This window comes from Periplaneta americana, chromosome 4, assembly GCF_040183065.1.
Source record: "Periplaneta americana isolate PAMFEO1 chromosome 4, P.americana_PAMFEO1_priV1, whole genome shotgun sequence".
NCBI lineage: Eukaryota > Metazoa > Arthropoda > Insecta > Blattodea > Blattidae > Periplaneta > Periplaneta americana.
The window spans coordinates 118212230-118227668 of record NC_091120.1 but is presented as its reverse complement, the minus strand read 5'-3'; the positions used below and the strand labels follow the sequence as shown (position 1 = coordinate 118227668).

Below are 15439 nucleotides of genomic sequence, written 5' to 3'. Positions count from 1 at the left end.
TTATTATTAAAAGAAACAACATTTCATTAATAAAAAAATAAATATATACATTAAACAAATTTTATGTAGGCCTACAGGGTGTTCATAACATCCATCCGGCCAGATTCACGATGTTTGATTCTTTTTCACATTTTTTCAAATCATCCTTCTTCTTCTAAGCAGCCACAAGTAGCTATACTACCATCATCCTCATTGCCAGTTACCATAGTAACTGCATCGATAATGTTACCATAGAAATCTAAAGCTTCACACAATTGAAATAGGCAGCCTTTTTTTTTTTTTTTTAACTATTCCTTCCTGCCATAAGTTACTATAGGTCATAAAGAAATGAAACAGTAATTTTACATAATTCGAGGATAGATTTCAGCCCAAATTTCCCTTCTCCGACATCAACCCCATGCCTATGAATTGGTAAATACCCTGATGCATAAGAATGAGGTGAAGACCTGAAGATTTGAATTTTGACTTAGTATTGTATTAAATTAAATGAATTTTTTTTTTCTCGCTGTTATTTATACTCGCTTTAACATCTTTGGTCATATCGCGAGTTAATCTTTGGTTGAAATCCGAAGGCCTATATACTATTGTTGAGACTGGTTCTATTGTTGTGAATTAGATGGTGACTGTATATATGTTACTGATTTGTTATGAATATGATTTCGGTGATGAATAAGGCCGGTGATTTTCAGGGATGTTGTGGCCCGAATTTCCTGGCATTTGCCTTACGGTTGAGGAAAAACCCTGAAAAACTTTAACCATGAAATTCAACCCAACCGGGAATCGAACCAGGGCCCTCTGCGTAAGAGACCAGTATGCTGACCCCTACACCACAGAGTTGGTCTAAATGAAAATTATACGATTTCTACATTCATTAAAATATTGCCGGGGTGTGCTAAATGTTTGTAGTGGGTCTCATAATCCCTGCATTCTTCATTAAAATCTATTCTTTACGTATCTTGCCCGAGATTTCAGTTTATATGCATGGTTTGCTTGCTTTTGCTTCTTTCGGCGTCATCCTGAACTCTCATCTACAATAGTTTCTTCTTCCAAACTGGAAACAACTTCCATTACACACAGCTCACGAGAAAAAGACTGTGTTGTCCGTATTGAATGTGTAGCATTGTCGAAACAAGTGCGCCAGATTGTCAGTATAACTAACATAAGAAAGTAATTAATTAATTTCATTTATACCAATTCTATAACATGAATATTGGATGTAATACGATGTGAAACAGACACTATAAAGTACTGAATACAATTTGAAACAACCGCTAGTTTCAAGCAGTCATTTACACTGTTAGCGAATACGATTTGATACAATCAAGAGTTCACAGTGTGAAAAAGCGCATCCGAAACTATACGAAAATGTATCAAACTCAATTTTTTCCACAGTGGACTTAATACGATTTGAAACTATGCTCCTCATATGTATTCTGCTCCATCTCTTTCTTGCCCTATAAGCAATAGATAGATTTAATTCTTTGCATTGTAGCAAAAATAATAACAATATACTTCAGAGAAAATCAAGAGAACAAAGGACTGTCTCACAAAATTTTGGATATGCTGCTTTCTTTCAGAATGAAAATTGTACAGAGCCAGAAACAAAATTTGGCCTTACTGAGCTTGCGCAGTATGTTATAAATGGAACTTGGAAAATTCAGGTGGCCCAAATTTTGTTTCTGGATTTGTACGTATTTTTAATTCACACTGATGTAACAATCTGGGATGTACTAAGCAGTAACATGAGATGCTGCCAAGAAGTCAAAAGGAGAATAGCAATGGCAAAGGAAGCTTTTAATAGAAAAAGAAGCATCTTCTGCAGACCTCTGGAGAAAGAAATGAGGAAGAGACTAGTGACGTGCTTTGTATGGAGTGTAGCATTGTATGGGGGCAGAAACATGGACATTACGACAAAGTGAAGAGAAGTGACTAGAAGCATTTGAAATGTAGATATGGAGAAGGAATAAGAAATGAAGCTGTATTGGAAAGAGAGTGGGTGAAGAAAGAATAATACCGTATTTGCTCGCGTAATTTGCGCCCCCGCGTATTTTGCGCACCCTAATTTTTAAGGGATTATTTTGAACTTTATTTTTGCTCCGTGTATTTTGCGCACACATTTTACGTACATATTTTTTTCAGTATAGTAGGGATTACATACATATTTTTTTCAGTGTAGTAGGGGTTTTCCTTCCCTACAGTCCATCGTAGGTCATTCACCAGCAACTGAAGTACTGCTTCAGAAAGAAACCCCTAAGTCCCGCTACTTTAACAATGCTTGTCCTTGGTAGAGACAAGTTACCGGTATAGAAAATTAGCCCTACCGTAAATACTTGTATTTCAGTTGACTTTCAACACTTCTAATGTGCACTTGTATTTATACAGTATTTCAAGATGGGAAAGAAAAATAACAATTACAGCGTGTCATATAAATTGAAAGTGACAAGTTTCGCGGAACAGTTCGGCAATCGTGCAGCTCAGAACTCAGAACAGGACCTCTTATTTGGAAAATCCGCATATTTTACGCACCCCAATTTTTCAGTGGCCAAAGTTAATTAAAAAGTGCGCAAATTACGCGAGCAAATACAGTACTCAAAATGATCAGAAAGAGGAAAAGGAATTGGTTGGGTCACTGGTTGAGACGAAACTGCCTTCTGAAGGATGCACCGGAAGGAATAGTGAATGGGGGAAGAGTTTGGGGCAGAAGAAGATATCAGATGATAGATGACATTAAGATATATGAATCATATGCGGAGAATAAGAGGAAGGCAGAAAATAAGAAAGACTGGAGAATGCTGAGATTGCAGTGAAAGAACTGCTCTTGGGCAGAACATTATATGAATGAATGAATGAATGAATGAATGTAACAATTTATTAATAATTAGCGAATTGAATTACATGAAAAATAAGATTGTATGGTGGCAAGTGGTGCTTACAGTTGTCCAGAGAAACTCTTACTGAATGAAAATTCCCAGTGAAGCTATTAAACTAGGATAAATATGGAAAATGCCTGTTATTATTCAGTTGAGAAGCTTCTATCACTCAGTCTGCTGTCAAAAAATCTGAAAGTTAGAATTCATAAAACAGTTATATTACTGGTTGTTCTTTATGGTTGTGAAACTTGGACTGTCACTTTGAGAGAGGAACATAGGTTAAGGGTGTTTGAGAATAAGGTGCTTAGGAAAATATTTGGGGCTAAGAGGGATGAAGTTACAGGAGAATGGAGAAAGTTACACAACACAGAACTGTACGCATTGTATTCTTCACCTGACATAATTAGGAACATTAAATCCAGACGTTTGAGATGGGCTGAGCATGTAGTACATATGGGCGAATCCAGAAATGCATATAGAGTGTTAGTTGGGAGGCTGGAGGGAAAAAGACCTTTAGAGAGGCCGAGACGTAGATGGGAAGATAATATTAAAATGGATTTGAGGGAGGTGTGATATGATGATAGAGAATGGATTAATCTTGCTCAGGATAGGGACTGATGGCGGGCTTATGTGAGGGCGGCAATGAACCTCCGGGTTCCTTAAATGCCAGTAAGTAAATAAGTCTCATGTACACATATGATCAACGAGAAGTTTAAAGCATACTACAGACATAGACAATTTCAAGCAGAAACATGGACAGACCTTTATTAACTCGCTTTCAAGATGGAACATTTAAATCTACATTGTGGTGAAGATACATTATGCAGAACATGAATATACTAGGTGGACCATAAAGGGGGCGATTTTGAATATTTGATATTTATTACTGATATATGTCTTAGCAAGTGATATTTACAATTAATATTAAGTACTTAACATACCATTTGCTTTGTTGTAAAAACAATTCTCAAGTTTTGAATACCACGTTCCTAAGATGGCCTCCATTTAGCTCTACACATTCAATTCTCAATCGTAGAGAGCACAGCACACAGTGCAACATTTGCACAGGAATTCGAGACTCTTCAAGACGAATTCTTTCTTTCAGTTGTTTGATATGTGGTGGTAGAGGAAGATTAAAGAATTTCATTTTCAAATACCCCCACAAGGAGAAATCACAACTTATGTCTGGTCGACCATGTCAGCCATGGGATATCTCCGTATCTTGAAATGATGTGATTCAGGAACTAGTGTCTGAGATGTCTCGTTGATTCTCCAGGGGTATGGTTGGTCACTCCATCTTCCTGGAACCATATGTTCCTGTTGATCTCTGGGTGCTTGGGAATCTGAGTTATCAAAAAGGTATCGATCATTTCGGCTTAAAGCTGTGCAGTTACTGTAATAAAATTTCCATTCATATCCTCATGAAACAAAGACCCAATGATTCCAAACGATGACATGACACACCATAACATTGGCCTTGGCACTGTGCAATGGTTCCTGGGGGGTTATTTCCGGCCCAGTATAGAAAATATTGTTTGTTAACATATCCTGATTGATGAAAATTTGCTTTGATGTTCTCATTACCATTCATGAGCTGTAAGAATTGCTGGCAAAGTCCATACGACGTACTATGTCATCTTCCTGTAATGTTTGAACCATTTGGATTTTGTTTGGATGAAACTAAGTCATTATGCAATATTCAGCACATACTAGAATGTGATATCCCAAGAGAAACAGAATGATATCAAGCAGAATGTTTAGGGTTTAGTTTAAATGCAGTTCTTAGAGTAGTGATGTTCTCTGGTGCTCACACATGTCTTACTCTCCTTGTAGACTTCTTCTTTAGAGCAGATCCTGCCTCTTCGAAATTTTTCAGTCATGTTTTGATTGCATGTGCAGATGGTATTAGATCATTACGACTGATATTGTAATGCTGCCGAAACAAGCACTGTGCAGAGACGAAACTATCACTACTTTTATAATAAGCTTTTATGGCAAATGCACGTTGCATACCACTCCAATTTTCCATCCTATCTTTATTCTGATTATACTAGTTGTACACTTAGCGGCAAAAAGAATGGGCCGGCCGACAATTTCTAAGTTCCAGAGGCATAACATTGCGCATGCTCGTCTCGTCAAAGCCGTAGTTCGCTAGGTAACACATAATTAAACCATTTAAATTTGCTGTATTTTGTTTAAGAGTCTAAAATGTAATAAAATCGAATGGCAGGTTGATTCTAGATACATCAGGGCCCTTGAAGAGTGAAATAATAATAAAATTGATAAATACAAAATCAACCGGCGCGAATATGAACAGGAAAACCACGTATTATGCCGAACTGATATTAACAGTCACAGTAGCGTAAGTCGTTACAGCATTGGTCTATTGAACAAGTTGATAGTAGTAGCTCAAGGTTCGAATCTCCCCCAATCTTCTTTTTTTAATTACAAATTTGTCATCATATGTGTCTCGCAAAGCTATAATTATGTGGCGATATCTCTTAGAATATGCCCAAACTCTAATAAATAATAAACCTCCCTCTCTCTTTCAAGCAATACTGCTATCTGTTAATACAACGTTCTGTCTCGTCATTACGCTTGAAGATGGCACAGAAACAATAACTCATTGCCCTGGTTCGCATAGGTTATTCTGCATATGCTATTCTCCGACAGGACTTCGATTGGAGAAATGTCATTTTCTCCGATGAGGTAATTGTCTCCAATAGCAACGATAGTACTGCCCCAGTTTATTGTATGAATGGCCACCAATATGATGAACGCTTCGTGAGACGAATTATTATTAACAAGTCTGGTTGTGTGAGGGTCACGTGTTGGGGGTGGATGTCATACGATAGGGCAGGACTTCTGGAATGCATCCACAGGCGGTTTATGGCAGAAGTCTATGAACACATTTTGGCAAATGTAATGATCCCTTCCACCCAAAAACGATATCCAGAAGGAACACTTTTCTTCCAGCAGGATAATGATCCGATACACACTGCCAACTGGATTCAAAGATGGTTTACGAGGAGGCGTAATATCGACCCAGTCGACTGGCCTCCAAATTCACCAGATATGAATCCGATTCAAAATTTGTGGGCTGCAGTCAAAAGGATCCTACGCTCTAACTGGGCAGAACAACCACCCGTTCGGACACCTGTGGAATTGTGGGACAGAGTTCTAGATGCGTGGGAGGAGATGGCCAAGAATTTAGACCTGTTCCATAATCTTGTGGACTCTATGCCGCGCAGAATGATAGGCAGTTGTTGACGCAGGTGGTTTGTGGACGAGATACTAGAGTGCTTTCAGAATAAGAAGGCATATAAGGCGAAGCTAGTTCAGGCCGGTCTATCTCGACTAGCCAGTAACAGTGAAGCGGTGTTGCCTAGTTAAATCGTCGCGAAGTCTCGCTGAAGCGTCGCGTATTAATTTCTTTCTTGCGCGCACAATATTTATGGCTAGGAATGAATTTTAAGCTGTGCCATTCGACAGAGCTACGAATTCTGAACTCAACAGTACAAGAATGACAATTATATGTCAACTGGTTGGCGTGTTATCCTTTAACACTAAACAGAGATATCCAACCTACAATATACAGCATATTTTGCTCTGAAGTCTCTCTCTGTAAATGAAGATAAATTCTGTTTATTTTCAAATTCAGACCTGGATTGTTTTCTCTTGGGTAGTGTGTAACTTACCGTAACAATGTTTCTTGAAGGTACTGCAAGTGGCTCTGGTGTTTCATCTGTTATACGCAAAAGGATAGTTCTACACTCACAGGCGAGGAGTATTGCATTTTCTGTATATACTGCTTATGATGCAGTGCGTGTCAGTTTTTCACAAACAAAGAATCTGACTGCAGAGGCGTGTGGTTTAGAAGTACATATGTTATCTTGTATTTTCGGATAGGGCAAAGAGACAATTCAAATAGGTAGTATACCAGTATTTATCTCTCCTGGAAAATAACGCAGAAACAACGTGTTAATTATTTGGACGATTTTCAGTACCGTGTATTACTTCATCGTATTATATTTTAAATAGACTATAGTAGTAGTATGTGTTAGCAGTGCCGTTATAGAAAGTGGAAAGCAAGAAGAAAGCTGAGAATAACCTCAGATACGATTTTCACTTTTCATTGGAATATTATACGTGGTATAAGACGAAATATTGCTTAAACGTATGAGATATTTGGTTGGTATTGTAAACATAAACACTCTTGCCTCTTTTCCGATGAATTATACGAAGAGTATTAACAACATTCTTCCTTAAGAGCATTAAAAAAACTTTATACGATAAGCAATTTAATTACTCGTACACTTCACGTTTAAAATAAATACAGGCATGCTAGAAACGAGAAGATTTTATAATGGCAAAACTCAATTTCTATTTAAAAAACCTCGCGTTATATATATTACATTTTACGTTTTTCAAATATACAAATTTACCTTCAATATATTAACGATATTTTATTTTAGTAGGTTATTTTACGACGCTCTGTCAACATTTAAGGTTATTTAGCATCTAAATGAGATGAGGGTGATAATTCCGGTGAAACGATTAATGATATTATTGGGTAACGGTTTTCATATTCACTTCTATATACAGTAGCGTGCATTGTTGGCCTCACAGCTGCTCATACCGCTTTAATTGACATCTGTAGTACGTGTAATTCCATTGTTGAAGGTCTGTCATTTTTTTTTTATAATATGTGACATTTTGCCTGTCGTTTTGTACTTATAAGCATTTCAGTTGTGTTGAAGACTTAATACTGCAATCCTGTGTACATTCTGTCGTCTTCACAAATGGATACAACTCCACAAAAACGGTCTAAAATTATAACATTAGCAGAGCATTCTTCTATGACACAGAGGCAAATTGCTGCAGAATGTCATATCGGTTTGGCTACTGTTAATTCGAACATAAAACGATACAGGGAGACTGGATCCATCACACCCCAGAAAAAAGGAAACTGTGGCCGGAAAAGGAAGACTTCACTTGCAGATGATCGTTTAATTGTCAGGAAAAGTAAATTAAATCCTAGACTAACTGCTGTCGACTTAACCCGCGAGTTAATGGCTACCACTGGGGCGAATATTCACGTCACAACAGTGCGGCGTAGGCTTTTGGAAGCTGGACGAAGGGCTCGTAAGCCTATTAAGAAGCAACTGCTAACCCCTGTTATGTGCAAAAAACGCTTAATGTGGGCAAAATTACATCAACACTGGACAGTGAATGACTGGAAGAATGTACTTTTTTCCGATGAGTCTCATTTCGAGGTCCATGGCCACCGTGTTTCTTACGTACGGAAAGGATCCGAAAAAGTAACAGCAGCTCATCTCCAACAAGCACCCAAATACCCCCCTAAAGTAATGTTTTGGGGTTGTTTTACACATGAAGGGCCTGGAGCATTAATACCTATCAAGGGAATGATGAATTCTGACAAATATATTTACTTATTGGAAACCAGAATCGTACCCCAGCTGCAAAAATTATTTCCGGATGGCAGAGGTGTGTTCCAACAAGACCTGGCACCATGCCATACGTCTCGAAAAACTACAGAATTCTTCAACAAGAAGAATATTCAGGTACTCCCCTGGCCAGGCAACTCACCCGACATCAACCCCATTGAGAACTTGTGGTCAATTTGCAAAAGAAGAATGCAAAAAATGGATTGTTCTATAAAGGAGAAGATGATTTCTGCCCTCATTGGTGTATGGTTTCGCGAGGAAGAAATGAAGAATATTTGTGGTAAATTAGTGGAATCCATGCCAAATCGTCTCAGAGCTGTTATTAGGAACAAGGGAGGCCACATAGATTACTGAGGTATGTCTTAGATCCTTTTTTTATCCCGTTTGAGTGTTTTTGCATAAGTAATTATCTTGTTCGGATTAATTTGCACGCTACTGTAATTACCTTCACTTGTAGGATAAGCCACAGGCCAGAGTGATAGAACATAGAACCCTGGATCTCTAGGTAGGTATAAGCTTGAGGATTAAATTAAATTAGATAGGCTTGATTTAACAAAGTAAAAGAAAGTAATCAATTTCAATATTAGTACTGAATTAGATCTATATATGAACAGATATGCTTATATTCAAATTCAAAACTACATCTTATCTCACGTTGCATTAAATTAGGCTCGAATTCTAATTTCTCACGCAGGTATCTTGGATCCAAGATTGTTATCAGAGCTGTCTGACTAAAAGATATTGTCGCAAAATTAATAGAAAAAATTCATGGAACTACATGTAACAAATTTTGATCGATCGATACTATCACACTACTAATACCACTACCATATCACCACTTTTAATAATAATAATAATAATAATAATAATAATAATAATAATAATAATAATAATAATAATAATAATAATAACCTTCTGAGGACTGGGTAAATTTTATTACATAAACGAATTATGTGCTGTTATTCTTTGAAATAAGTATTTTTGTTCCTTTTTAAAGTACATTTATTCACAAAGAGCTAATTAATTATTATATACCGAAATAAATGAATTCGTAAACAAATAATATAGATTTGAATTTGTATTTGCAGGAATGAAACCATACTTCAAATTTTGATTGATTACGAGCAAGACAGAAAGCCTCAACAATGAACAAATAAAGTTAAAATGTGCGACATATTTACTATTTAAATAACATTGTTGTAAAACCAGTACACGAACATTGATAATCTACAACACATTTCAATACCAAAAATATAAAAACAAAATATATAAAAATTAAAAAGTGGTGCGGAAGACCTCATGTACTAATTAATTATGTATTTTCTAAAGAAATATAAATATACATGGCGGTAAATGGCATCCTTTTTGAATGAATCAAGGTCCGTGACTGGCTTTGACCTGGGTTTGACTTTTCCAGGAGTTTCCAGCAGTGCATCTGAAGGCCCAGCTGGTGTGCCATCTTCCTTTTCTTTTCCTTTGGCTTCCTTTTCTTTTTCGCACCTTTCCTTGCCAATATTGATGACGGTATTTCTGGAAATGTTTAGAGCAGCAGAAGTTCTCTCCAACACTTTATTAACATCAATTAGCGGATCCTTATTCTGTCTTTCTAATTCAAAATAAGCCCTAAGAGAGCATACCATTTCAAGGGCTTAGCCATGAATCGGTGTTCCTTTGCCGAACCTTGCAGTTTTCTTTTCCGAGAATGAAGTCATGACAGCCCTCTTTTAAGGCTTGACTGTGCAGTTTTAAATTTAAACTTAAAAATAAACCATAAAAACTAAATAAACACTAATAGGCCTAACAAAAAAGCACACGCACACGCGCACGCACACGCACACACACACACACACTTATAATAACTCCCTACAACAATTACTATGAAACACTGAGATAAAAAGGCAGAATATTAAACGATAAAACTAAGAACAACGAACAGTGAAATGCTGTCACAGAAAACCAAGCGACTCATAATGTGCGTATATTTTGTTGAACTGACAATGCTTCGCATGCTTGTTGAAGGTTGGAGGCAGCAGGGTGAGAGGGGAACAGACTGTGATTAGGCATTGCTATGGCAATGTGCCTCCACCCTCACTCATAATGTTAACTGTCAGAAGTACAAACATTCGTTAATTCTAGTATAAAAACGTTGATAAACTTTAAAATACTGGAAGTTTGTTTATGTTATGTTGTTACTATGCCAACATTAAATCAGACCACATTCTTTGCTAAGAATTAAATGGTATACATTCCTAAACACAACAAATATGTTCACAGCCTATCCTAACTCAGTTTAGCCGAAACAAGGAGAGTTTTAAAACCACCTTTTTTTTTTTTTTTTTTTGGTCCACCTTGTACTATTTCTATGAAGAAATGAACAAAATTCTTGCATGAATGAATATCCAATTCTTTCAAGCAGAGACCCAATGTCAGATTTTTCAGAAAAGCATTGTCTTATTTCACGAATATAACTGCCCAAACTTCCAAAAACATTATCAATTCTTTCAATATTTAGCATTTTTCTGTGCTTTTTATAATCCTATGATTGTTAGGCTACATGATGCCAACAAATCACACATGTTGCAGATCAAAAATAAACAGATATACGAGGGGCGTTCCATATTGAATTACACTTTATTTTTTACTCACCCAAAAATCTATACCTTGGCAGATACATCCATTTTCTCAATATAGTCTCCATTAAGCTGTTCACACTTGAGCCACTGATGTGGCAACTTCTCTAGGCCCTTCTAGTACCACGTTTTCGGAGTTTATTGCACCCACGTCAGGACACCTGCTTTCAGTTCCAGTCGGCAAAATGAAGTCTGCGTAGAGGTTTCTTCAAAGCCCCAAATGGGTGGTAATCTAGAAGGGCCAAGTCAGGAGAATACTGCGGATGTGGCAGCACTGGAATCTCATCTCAGCGATGGCAGTCGTGGTTGCCAGACTCGTGGGGGGATGAGTGTTGTCATGTTGCAGGAGCATACCTTTCACCCATTTTCCTGACCATTTCTTTTGAATTGCATGGCACAAGCTCCAAAGGGTTGCCACATACGCTGTGCTGTTAATGGTGGTCCCTGGTTTGAGCCAATCAACCAGGATGATTTCATCATTGTCCCAAACGACTGTGGCCATGCGTTTGCCTACTGGTGGCGCTGTTCTGAACTTCTTTGGCGTGGGGCTGTCTTTATGTTTCCACTGCACTGATTGGGTTTTGGTCTCTGGCTCTTGGTAATGGAGTCAAGTCTCCTGTCAGTCACGAGTTTGGACATAAAGCCTTCTGGATCCTGCCGGTGGTGTTGAAAATCACTGCTCATGTCCTTGTACTGTTGTCTGTGTGCTCCAGTCAGGAACTTGGCATTGTCACAGTCACTTCCCTTCCAGAACTGGTTCTGTTCTCCGTTGATCTGCAGCCACGTTTCCACAGCTATCCACCCAGTTGTACATGGTTTTTCGTGACGGTGCAAGCTCACCACACACTATCACAAATCACCTGTGAATATCTGCAGTGTTTACATTCTCTTTCCACAGAAACCACGTCGTCCAGCTCTGTCCTTGCTGATCATTCTCCATGCTGTCCACTCACGTAATTAGAGCAGTTCGGAAAATGTGTTGTAGTTCGCAGGAATTACACTCCTCTGTATCATGCTGCCACCTGCGGGCAGACCAATGTACTACATGCTTGCAACTGTAATGACAAGTCGAATGGCGGACCATTGAGCCGTGCCTACTACCACGGCTGTTTACCTAGTACGTCACTTCATCCGTCAGAGCGCTCTCAGACGTCACAGAATAGATAGCGCTATCAATCCCTTCATTTGTTCTTTCCAAATAATCCTATTGGCCGGGTCATTACGTCTCACGAGGATAGAGGGGAAGAGAGTTTACCTGTTTTAACGGAGATACACGGAACGTCACTTGGGTTCCGGTACGCGGCAGATACACTTAACAAGACTTAGGCTCTCGTACGCGGGAGATATTCGGAAACAATTGGCTCAGATTCAAGCTCTCGTACGCGACAGAAACATTTAACAAGACTTAGCATTTTGGTACGCGGCAGATATAGACAACGTAACTCGGGCTTTGTACGTGCTGGAGATAGATCAGTGGAATAGTTAAATTGCGTCGTGTGTGTTTGGGATTTTAGTGGATCGTAGTTTGAAATATCGCTTGCTAGTGATACGTCTTGGGGGCAAGTTTTAGTATTTGCATCGAGTAACATATTTGTGAGATATATGTGTTTGAGGTAAATTGTATGGGGAATTATGTAAGGAGATATGATTTGAAATGTGAGTTCATGTTCCGAGACGGTTAGAGTGATAAGGCAGCGATTACGGTCTCACATATGGTTTTAGTGTTTTTCCTGCTCCATTTTGATTGTTGCTTTCCTTCGCCGCTATTTTCTTATCATGTGCGTCGAGTTTAGTTGCTATTTAAATGATCCTTGAAAATGGAATTATCGTTCGTTAGTTATTACGTGCATCTGTCTCTATCACTCTCTCTCTCCGTTGGGTATTCATTTTGTAAAGTGCAGAGATTTGTGTTAGTGCTATTTGCACAGTTTATGTGAGCAATATGTGCAATGGGTAATGTATAGTGATCTGTCATGTAATGCCTTATGCTGGGTAGAGATTGTCTCTTATTGAGTGTACATGTATTTTTAGTTTGGTTAGTCAGACTGAGTGGTATCTATGGTCGAATGGATCATGTATTAAGTTACTGTGCTGGCTGGGTGTTGTGTTCAGATTCATACTCAGATAGTTAATATATATTTAAAGAGTGGTTCATGAACATATGGTTAATAAGTTAGTCACTGATGGTCGAGAGACGGCCATATTAGATGGTTTAATCACTTATAAGTGTGTTGGCCTCAGCCTTGTGATACTTACATGATTTACATATCCTGGGGATATCATTTCAGATTAGTTTGTCCTATTTTCACTCATCTATTTCATGTTTATTGTTATTTCATTTTTCATTTATGTACATTGTTACTTATTATTGTTAATTATATTTGTTTTACAAATTCACACTATTCATTTCTAAAAGTCTTCCACTGCGCACACCCAATCCTTTCAATGTGCCGTTCACCTGGCGAAAGCAGCCAATATAAGAAAGATAAAGAGGAGGAGTGGATGATCGTACCACTGCCCTAACACCATGGATGGTGAGAAATTTGAAAGTGTAAATCAATATGAAACGCCCCTCGTACATAGATCCATTCAAAAACTAAACGAAAGTTTACAATTTTATTTTTCATAACTGCTATAAGAAGCCTTGTTGTACCTCTTCTCATGCAACTTAGTTCATGGAGGTCGTGGCTTTTAGCTGCTCAGAACAGCATGAGCTATTTGCACTTCAGCAATGTGACCTAGTTGTAATGTTAAGATTCAATCGTTGTTAGTTATGGTAAGTTAAATATTATATGCGCCAAAACAAAGTATTGTGACCACGAAGAAGAGACATATGTTTACAGAAGTCTTAATACTATTATTGTAACAAAATAATTCTTATTACAGCAAAACACATTTCCTCAGAAATGCAACTGTATTGAAAACAAATAAAAAATATTTATACACAACAAATTGCTTCATTTATCTCTATTTTTTTTGTTATTACAATAGATTATGTAAAGACACATATGACAAAATTCTGATCATGCACTGCATAAAAAACTGGTACAAGATATATAATACACTGAAATTGCATTCGGAAGGTTCACCATTCAAAATCTTATGTCAGCCAATCTGAATGGGGTTTTTAGAGGTTTCTCAATCATAAAATAATTGGTTATTTGAAAAGATAAATGCTGGATTGTTTCTAGATAAATGCTGGATTGTTTCTCATTTCCACTACAAACCTGTAGTAACATTTTGGAACATATTAATCCCTACTCAATCTACAGATATGTCTACTAAAGGGCATAGTGATTTGCAAACATATTGATAGATGAGGACAATCCAATGTAACAACAATGTCTACAATCACACAATGACCTCCCAGTTAAAGAAACTATAAACCAATTAAAAAATATATACACAGTGGGCCAAGAAAAATGGCACAAAATTAGAAATACCCTACTTTCGGAAATACATAACATTAATTTATAATGAATACACTGTTGGAAAGAGTAGACTTTAAATATGAGCAGGGCTTTTTATTATGTCTTTTTGAGGCTCAATTAAAATGTTATGGAGGTCAATATACAATGATGCGAAAAATGTGGTTTTTGAAGACAATTTATTGCTTCAAAATGCAGAAACTGAATGTTGATAAAATTAATAATAATTAATGATCTTTCAAATAATCTAAATTAAAAATGATGTTCTACGTGATCGCCATTTGCCCACACAACCATTTGTAGGCGTCTTCTCCACTGTCCAATAGCACTGGATATCTGTCTTTGATCAAGCCGGTCCCAACATTCAAGAAGGTGTTGTCTTAAATGTTCAATATTACGAATTCTTGTTTTGTAGTAAACTGCTTTTTGTAGTTGACTGCATACAAAATAGTCTATAGAATTAAGATATTGTTTGAAATTCCAGCGGAAACCATAACAGAATCTGAGAAATGCGATCTTTCATGCAATAATCTCTCAGAAGGGTGCAAATGTTTAATGAAAATCTTGTCTTCGTTCATTAAGCGACCCATTATTCACAAAATGAGAACTCAAAATTGAAGAAAACAAATGACGATAGCACAACAAATGGCTTGGCCTGCTGAACTCATAAGACCATAATGCTTAGTTTGGCATAAACAATAGATTTTGTACTACCTTACAAAAAATGTTGTCGTTGTTGCCAATGCTTATGGAATTTGGATTTCCCCTATTCTCCTATGGGGGCCCCACGAGCCTTACAAAAAATAAAAAAATGTTTAATAAACGGTAAAAAATTAAATATTACAGTATTTTCCCAGTGTACAAGGACTGTGAAATAAACTTTCAAGTGAAATCATTAGCTACTGGAATATCATCATCATCCTTAGCTGGACAACCCATCCTGGCAGTCCATAGGAGTTTCTGCCATTCATCCCTATTTCTAGCAACACTCATCCAGTTTTTAACTCCAATAGTTCTGGCATCCTCCCTGATGCCATCCTCCC

At 37.4% G+C, this 15439-nt stretch overlaps 1 protein-coding gene across 4 annotated transcripts in view; it reads right to left on the bottom strand.

The window, feature by feature from the left end:
* Nucleotides 1-15439, bottom strand: part of CycG (cyclin G) — a 155790-nt gene that overhangs the window by 76284 nt on the left and 64067 nt on the right. The gene's annotated exons all lie outside the window — the stretch shown is intronic.